The sequence below is a fragment of the Lasioglossum baleicum genome, chromosome 19 (assembly GCF_051020765.1).
Source record: "Lasioglossum baleicum chromosome 19, iyLasBale1, whole genome shotgun sequence".
NCBI classification, from domain to species: domain Eukaryota; kingdom Metazoa; phylum Arthropoda; class Insecta; order Hymenoptera; family Halictidae; genus Lasioglossum; species Lasioglossum baleicum.
Window position 1 is genome coordinate 4,319,355 of NC_134947.1, and position 9,496 is coordinate 4,328,850.

The 9,496-nt window shown below is 42.0% G+C and overlaps 1 protein-coding gene across 1 annotated transcript in view; it reads right to left on the reverse strand.

The window, feature by feature from the left end:
- The window catches only part of LOC143218390 (neurotrimin), a 378,119-nt gene that overhangs the window by 43,757 nt on the left and 324,866 nt on the right, over positions 1-9,496 (reverse strand). The gene's annotated exons all lie outside the window — the stretch shown is intronic.

The following is a 9,496-nucleotide window of genomic DNA, read 5'->3' on the forward strand; positions in this document are numbered from 1 at the left end:
TCGAATATACAATTTCCATCGATTTCGCGGCACTTATCGCTCGTTTAATGGATTTCGTTAAATCCGTATGGCGGGAGTTTTAGTGATAATTGCGACACGCGGATGCAAATTTAAACGCGTTCCCTGGGAGTGTGCAATTTTTCACCGGTGTTTCGCGGCGCGGCACGGTACCTCGGCTAAAAAGAGGAAAACAGCTGGTAAGCAGGAGCACTTTTGCACGTGTTCTCATTCCCCGGATCAAATAAATTTCAGCTGGAGATAGAAATGAACATATACGAGAGTTAAGCAATCTTCCTTGTCTACCGTTCGAAACGAAGGGAACGAGATAATACATTAAATGCGACGGTGATCACGATCATGGTAAGTTATTACTTGGAAACTGCAGTTGTATGTCTCGTACTTTCAAAACTCTTATCGTCCAATACGATATATGTGCTGTATCTTCGGCGCGACAAATATTTATTTACTGCGTAACAATTTCAATGGGCACATGTTAAAAGTCACGTTGCAAGATTTACGCTTGTTGAATCGTTTCCGCGATTGTGCATTCGAAAAAACGGGATTTTCTGCTTGAAAGAAATAGGAGAAACAGAAGTTTGACTGGGAGGAGGAGAATGGCCAACCGGAACCGCCTATGTGCGTGTAATATCGATCCCGCAGGCGAAAGCATAGGGGCACTAAAGTCCACGAAGAATTTCCGTCTTTGTACTGCGACGGTCTCTGCACGTCTTAGCTGTGAACCCCTTCTCGCCGCGCCGTCGTACAATGCCCAATGAAAATGACTGTGGGGGTGCAAAGGCACCTTGATACGAGGGTAGCTCGAAAAGCCACTCGATAAGGGGTCGTTCCGGGAGATCTTGAGTAGGTGCGACCCTTTTTTTATGGAGGCCAAGGACGAATAGCTTAGATAAGTGCGGGCCCGATCCTTCGGAAGCTGTGGGGATCGAAATGTAAAGCGTTATGGTAAAATATCGATTATATTCCGAAGTAATGGGGCAGCCACCAACGGCCACCAGAACTGGATTCACACGCATAATTGAGCGGGAAAGGTGAATCGATCTACAATGTCTGATAACTTGAAACATGTTCATTTTTCCATGCAATATTCGATGCAGCTCTGTAACAAAGTGTTCGCCTATTCGTAGGTCGAAAAATGCAACTTTCATTAAAACATCGCGTCGTTTCGAGAAACATGTGCATCATACAATAAATTATGAGAAGAATTCAACTCTTCAGAAGAAGATAGTCTTGCACTTCAAGAATGAAGTATGAAGAAATTCTTGAACATCACTTGCGACGTGGCAACGCACATTCCGGTTCGTCTGGAGGATAATAAAATAATGGAGAGATCAAGTTCGACCGTTTGATTAGCGACGTCAGCTCGAGGCGTCCTCAATTTCTCAAGGAAGTGCCTTCGGACGTTAGTTAACATATTAGAATGCAAATTCTGTTTACGAGGACAGGATGGCGGGGGGTGAGGGTGGGACGATGGGGGTTGGTTCGGAGATGGTTCGAGGTCTCCCGACGAGACCCATTCATCACGGGGCTAGATGAGAATAGGTGTACATCCGGGGCGCGTGAGGTCTCAAAGAACGTTCCGGTAAATGGAAGTTTCTCCGACAAAAACGAATGGGGCCCATGCATCTCGACCCGGCCGGTGTAACTTTCGGAAATCTCGAAAGTCTAGCCCGGCTAATTTGTGCCCGGATTCGCTTTCGACAAGTACGTCCCATAAGATAAACGCAGTCGACACCGACGCGTCCCGTTCTCGCGAAATCGTATTCGCTGTCAACGACTTCCCGTCGGAAGTTTAGTAGACGACATCCAAGCACGGACACTGCGCTGGCACGGCGGTTCTATTAATGTTGCAGCGAACCAGCACGTAGACGAGATCGTCCTCGTAATGTGAAGGGTAATAGGAATAGTTGGACTCCGTTAGAACAAACTTCGCGTCTGAAAAGAGTCTGGCCCGTGTGAAAGGTGAAAGACAGTTGTCGCAACTGTCGCGTTCTATATATCGCCCGATCATAGAATTATTCAGCGCGCTAGACGTACGAATAGACGGACCGGCAAGACCCACGAACCCGGAAAGCTCCCCTTCTCTTCAGCGATCCTCCACCTGCGATATTTACGGTGTCCCACTGCTTCGTTATCGGAGACAAACTTTCCTTGACATCGCATCATGGATAGTGACACAGGAACATCAGGTACGACCAGTGTAGTCTCATTTAGCCGAACAAGGCCGTTTCCATAAGAGAAACTGGGTTTCTCCTACGAATTATGATGTATTTGGTATGCAATCCAGTAGATTTGTACCCGGCGTAGATGCAGATCGAAGTTTCGATACTCTAGGATCAATAGTTGAGGAGATATGGTCGCTTAAAGTTGAGCATATTTACAGTTTGTAGTGACGCCTTACCTGTCAAAAATGATCAACTTTAAGCAAGCATAACTCCTCGACTATCGATCCTAGAGAATCGAAACTTGGATCTGCAGGTTCTCCAGGTACAAATCTACTGGATTACATACCAAATACATCATAATTCGTAGGAGAAAGGTACAAATTGAGTCCGGTAAAGTGAAAAGCAGCCCAGATTTGTTTTTGGTAGGTCCAAGTAAATTATATATGTACATGTATATATACAAAGTTTCATGTAAATTGAAAATTGCATAAACATCCGGCGGTCAATTCACACCAATACAAATGTGACCTTCAACGATCGCAAACAGCTGGAGAACAGCTTTGTCAGAGCATAAAAAGGAAAGCACCACCAACGGCCTGAACAACCAAAATTTCCGACAGGTTATCTCGTCCAGGATTATCAATCATCGTAAAGATCGTCCGCTAAACTAAAAGCGATGGTGGTTCTTTGTTTTGAGTGTTCACTCGTGCACCGTCGAATCGACAGATGATGCGTTCGTAAAGTTTATTATCGTCTACTGCTGCGTACGCGTGCGCATAAAACATCGAATTATACGATTCCTCGAGAATTTAGAGGTGCTCTCGCGCGCAATATGCAGTGCAAACATAATCTAGTGCGCGTCTTGTTGTTCATGAACATTGTCTTGCTCACAATATAATACGTAGTGTAAACTTCAGCCGTTCGTACGTACTGTGCTGGTGTACGTGTACGCGAGAATCAAACGTTACAAGCACCTATTTGTTGGCTTAGATCAATAAAGCGATATGTTTGTCAAACACGATACGAAACAGTGGCAATAAACCGGCAAATACTGCTTCGGGATACGTCCAGCCCCGTGAAGACACACGGGAAATTGTAATTCCGAACTGTTCGCGGATGTAAAACAATTCCGCCTGTCCGAGCCCTCCCCCCGGTGAAAAACGAGGAATGCAAAAAGGGGGGAAAAAATGGGTAAGAAAATGTATTCGCCGGGGAATTCTTTTAGCCCCCGCGTCGCAGTTGAAGCTTCGCTTATTTTCGCGCATGATAAATTTCCAGGTGATTACACCGCAGGCTTCTTATTAGATTCGGGCACTCATTAATTACACGTTAATTAATCAAGCTGCTTCAGTTAGCCGGCCCTTTCTAATGTAACGGAGGTGCCTATTCATCTGAAGGAGACTGCTCGGAAAGACTTCGTTGCAACCGCTATTTTCTCAAAAAAAAGACCAGACCGTCTCCGGTCCTCTTTCCACCCTTCTGTTAACGAGTATACCGGCGATGGTCGCCGCGCTCGCACACATCCGAACGACGGATGTCTCGCGAAACAAAAAGACGCTCGGGGTAGTTTGCGCGACACCCCTGCGACAAAACTATAAGACATTCTATTTTTTGTTTTTCTTTTATTAATGCAGCTTGAATCTCGAGGAAGAGAGATACGCTCTGTTTGAAACGGGGAAACTAGTCGCGTGTGATGAAGTTTCGGTGTTAAATAATAAACGGGTTACGCGAGTTAGTTAATCGGGAAGTTTAACTCTAGCTCATCGGGAAGTTAGTTTAAAATCAATTGCAAAATTTGTACCGAACAGACAGACAAGAAAGCAAGCCAATCAAAACGTGGTAAAAAGTAAAGAAGTTTTGTTTTCGATTCGTTATGTTTACACTTCTGAAATATCAAAGAATAGTATCCCTGGCGGATAATTGCCACTGGGCAGACCCGTGTTGGGGACAATTATCGATAAAATACTGTATTATTGGAAAGAGTTTTTCTAAATTTTCCTATTGTTTTCACCACGTTTTTTTATCAAATTTTGCAATTGATTTTAAACTAACTTCCCGATCAGCTAGAGAGAGAGAGACTTGTTACCGTTGCAAATTACACCTACTGATTTTTGCCACAAATTCATATAATCCGCTGTCTAATAATGACAGTTGATTCCGGAACTGTCGCAACTGTCCTGTTTGTTGAACCGTGTGACCCGTGTCCTCTTTCACTGGTGTATATTCCAACGCTTTTTGCACTCTTCGACGGAGAATTTCTCGCGCGGATAGAACGATTTGAATTTCCATTCTTAATCGTTGACAGTTTCCATCGAGCCGTAACTTTCGACATTAATAACGTAGTCGGTGAACTTAGCATGGCCTTCTACATGGGATCTGCACACTTCGCCGCGCATACACGAAATATACATCATTCGGGTTCGTTTGGCGTGTAAGAGGATTTTCGTGTACCCACTTGCCGGAAAGCGGAGCGTGTAAACTTTTTACCGAAAACACGCCGGCGACCAGCTTTTTCCTTGCGCGAACAGAAATCCGGGAATGCTCGGGCACACATTTAATATAATATGTTTTCCCCGTGCTTGACCCCGTATCGACAAATATTGTTGCTCTCCATTCTATCAATTCGACATTTTCTGTGCTTCCGCTTTACGTTTCGACGTACACGTTTCAACAATAGGCGTGATTAACACCCCCGAATAATTTCGACTGTACCATTAGTAGAAAATTTTCGAAGAATGATGGAATGTAAAATTTTTATTCATTCCAGATCTACAAAGGCTACCACCAGTGAAAATACGGATCTTATTTAATTCCACTTTCTTAAAGTATAAATATGAATATGAACAGTCCAGTCCAGGGCTGGCCAACACGCGGCCCTCCACGTTAAATTGTGCGGCGAATCCAACGACCTACTTATTTATGACCCTGAGCCCATAAATAACGCAACAATAATTTTATTCCCGTTTTTCAGCGAGATACCCCACTGTGCGGCCGTTCGATACTAAACGCATCAGGCTCGTGGAAGTTAGAAGCACGCAATCCGACATAAAATATCCCGCGGATCTGTCCGCGGGAGCGGATGCAGGTGTGAACGAGCGAACCAAATAAAAATCAAAACATCGCAATCTACTCACTTTTATCGAAATATCTGGTTCCCGGCGATACCTTCGCCGTATCACGATCCGGAGAGGAGTCCAATAGCATTCTGGATTTTCTTTCAACATCCACCGGATGGTATTGTATATATTGTCAGAGTCCTGTGGCCGTGGGGGGTACGCCGGGACCTTCGCCGTCGAGGAGGACGTCTACGTAGAGGTTGTTCGCCGGCTGCACGATAACAATGCAAGCGAGGGAACCAATATCGACTCGGTTCGCTGCAGGTTCGGATTGATGAGCCCGCGGTCTCCGTTGTAAACGTAGTCATCGAGAAGCTCGCCACGGTATTGGAGATTTGATTGATCCCGGCCTATATCGCGCCAGAGACAGTATTGTGCTACTGGTGCTAATTCCTATTAGTGGATGGCCCTCGTGTGCAGCTTGCACATCATGCTCTGCCCTCGAATCCCCCCGCTCCTCCTCCCCTCCTCACTATCCACTCCACCACCTTCGCCTGCTCCCCAGGCTATAAACGCTCGCAGAATCTCGTCCATGCATTCGTTATCGTCCAGTTCACCTTACCATAATTAAGATAGGTCCTCCGGGAGAGCCGGATGCATCTGGCCCCCTGTATCTGTCTTGATTTTCGAGGTAATTACGACTTAGAACCAGCCGCCGCCGTTTTCGAGATATCAATAGCTCCAGCAACCGCTCAAACGGACAATCGAGAGCCTGAAGGCGTGATCACTGTTTGCCGACTGTTTTCAGGAATCCGTTACGGCTGCTTTCACTGCTGACCCTTACGTGCTAACTGGCTTTGTTTGTGGTTTTAATTATTCTCCAAGTTCGGCTGTATTCAGGGCCGAATTAAGTCCCGTAGTAGAAGTAGCAAATGCTACGGGCCCCGCGCCATACAAACAGGGGCCCCACACGGGCGCTTCAACAATTTTTAACTTTGGGTCTTTGTTTGGACTAGTTAGGAGGTAAACATACTAAATGCCAGGGGGGGGGGCACGTAGAAGGTCCCCTTTTTCGGTTTTCCGCTTATATCTCGGAAACTATGCGTCCTAGCGATAAGACCACTCAATACAAAATTAAAGCTGACAAAATGTTCCACAAGATTGATTCAATTCAGTTTTTCCCTATCTCGCATAGTTTCCGAGTTATCCGCGCTCAAAGTTCACTAATTGTGCTGAAGAGTTCTTTTTCAAATTTAGTGAACTTTGAGCGCGGATATCTCGGAAACTGTGCGTCCTAGCGATAAGACCATTCTATACAAAATTAAAGCTGACAAAATGTGCCATAGGACTGATTCCATTCAGTTTTTCCCTATCTCCCATAGTTTCCGAGATATCCGCGCTCAAAGTTCACTAATTGTGCTGAAGAGTTAGCTAGTCAAATAAGGCAAAAAACTCGGAAACAATGCCAGATATCAAAAAACTGAATAAAATCAATCTTATGGCAAATTTTGTCAGCTTTAATTTTGTATATAATGGTCTTATGGCTATCTCGCATAGTCTCCGAGATATTCGCGCTCAAAGAATCCACTGTACGTAACATGCTGGCAGATAAATTGATTTTTAAAATCGGGACAAACATTTCTGTCGTGCTGTATGCACGGTAAACGTGCGGCGGAAATTATAATTGCTTCCTGTACTCTCTTTTTATTTACCTCGACGTCTATTATATAATCTAGTGTGTACGTTTAACGGATACATATTTGTCTTATATTTATGAAAATACACAGCATATACGTTCAGTTCCTTAATACCTCCACCGCTGTTAAGTACCTATAGCGTTCTAAAAAATTAAATTAAATTCATGCAAAATAGTGAGTACTTGGACGAACCTAAAAAAATATTTCGTGACAAATTTTATAAAATATGAAAAATATATTATTCTCCTGGCTTAATTAATACTTGAAATACCCTTTTAGACATTTTTTAAACCAAAGTAATGAATGTACCAATAATAGAACTCGAAGTTACATCGCTTTTTAAAGCGCATAACGAATTTTTACTCTTTATTGGTTCACAGACGGCGTGAATCAGAATAAATAAAAAGTTGAGCAAATAAAAAATGTGCAGCGTGTTCGGCGAATAAATTCAACCTGCTAAAAAAGGTCGGCTCGTTATTTGAGCAGCGGCAATCGAATCTTGCAAATATTGATTTCTTGAAAATTTCGAACAAATTGGAAACGTATATTTTCGAGGCACCACAGGTACCTCGAGAGAGAGAGAAACTTGGATTTCGGATATAATTGATAACATTTGCATCGATTCCACCTGTACAAATTTAATCGCGTAAGAATTTCAGTACGAATGCACGAATAATTGTCAATGAAGGGTTTCGAACTTTTTGGAGGACAAACTTTATAACACGGAATACCAGTCTGATGGAATTTTCGATTAAAAAATCGACTAGAACGAGTTTTCGGCCTGATGGAATAGCATTTTTGTTTCACTTCAATTTCCGCACGATTCTGCACTCGTATTCACTACAAAGTTGTGCCGTTAACTTTACATGGTATTTTGTGACAATTTCTCCTTTAGTTATTTCACATATTGTTAGCACAATTCGTTTCTCGATGCTCCAAATTGGTTCGACTTTGTTCGTTCACTTTTTATGTTTAATTATGATATTTTATGTTTATGTGGTCAGTAGTTCCAATGTTGTTCAGCTTAGATCGGGTTTCAAAATTGTCGATATTTAACCTGCGGTAATTTCGTAAACAATTAAAGTGCAGCAACGAATTTCGACTTATTTTAAAGCTTTGTAGCTTCTCCTATCGAAGAACATTGTTCATTTTCGAAAAATCTCTGTACCAGGAGTGGGACCGAATCACGCCAGAAGAGCTGTGGCCATTTCGAAACTTCTTAAATATATGAATACTAAAGGTCCATGTTATGGTTGTGTTATTATTTGGTTTTTCAAAATTCGTCAATTTGACAGAATTATAATAAGAAATGATTAACTCCGTTATTTCTTGTCACCCTGTAATATAAAAAAAAAAACAATGGAAATTTTCTAACGATGTAACTTTCAATAGTAACAAGATGTATAGTTTTCAAAAAAATAATTACTCCGCTTCTCGTTTTGAAATAACGGTACGAACACAGAAATAATGTCCAGTAATCAATTGAAATGAATGAACGTGTTTATACAATTTATTGAAAACCCGTTTAATTAATATTAATTGATCGTGCCGTATAATGTTGATGTATATCGTACAAAATGTATGATTAATCTGTTTACCGAATGCGTGTACGTTATCGCGATCGTCACACTCTCGCAACATTATGTTTGCACCCTTTCGAACCCATGATTATATTGTATATCTTAAAAAGCTATCTTTCGAATTAGCGTAACATCATTTCCGCCTAACGCACAGATGCGTTGCTTCCGAATCGAGGTGGAATTGTTCGATACGTATTTATTGTGGATTAAACAGAACCGGGGATGAATGACATTCAGTTCTGTAATAAATATCACTAATTGTACTAATTCAAAAAGCTCGGGGCTGATTAAAATCTGCGATGAATACGAAACGAATCAAAATTGATATCGTTAATACAAATATATCTATCAAAGCTTTTACGGGAACGTGAAATCCATGAGTTTGCTATTTTAATTAAAATTTCATATAATGGTGTGTGCATCGATACCGTGGCACGCGGTACACATGTTAGATGAATGTTTTATGCGGACAAGTGCGCGTTCGAAACGTATTGTCAATCGTACTTAGCGCGGATCTAATGGTGAAAAGGTATTCGAGAGCACGAAGTTCCAATTTACAAAGAATTGTCGATATTTAAACTGCGATCATTTCGTTGAAAAACCAGCACGACATTTTAATGAAACTTTCTGTGCCGATTCTAGAGACAAAATATTTCAACTACCTGCTGTAACGACAATTACAGTCAGCGGCAATATAAAGTGGACACCCTTAAAAATCGCATAATTTTATTGAAATTGGTCGAAAGAGAGGACTTGAATTTTTTTAAGATATTAGACCGGCTAGTTCGCTAGAGAATAAGTAAACAAAAATCTATCACGATTGCAATTCGTAGGAATTATCCCTGTTTTTAGTTACAGGCCCAGATAAAAAAGTTGACAGAACATCATTCTTTAAAATTCTGTATAATTCCTACAAATTGCAATCGTAATAAATTTTTGTTTACTTATTCTCTAGCGAACTGGCCGGTCTAACCGGCTAA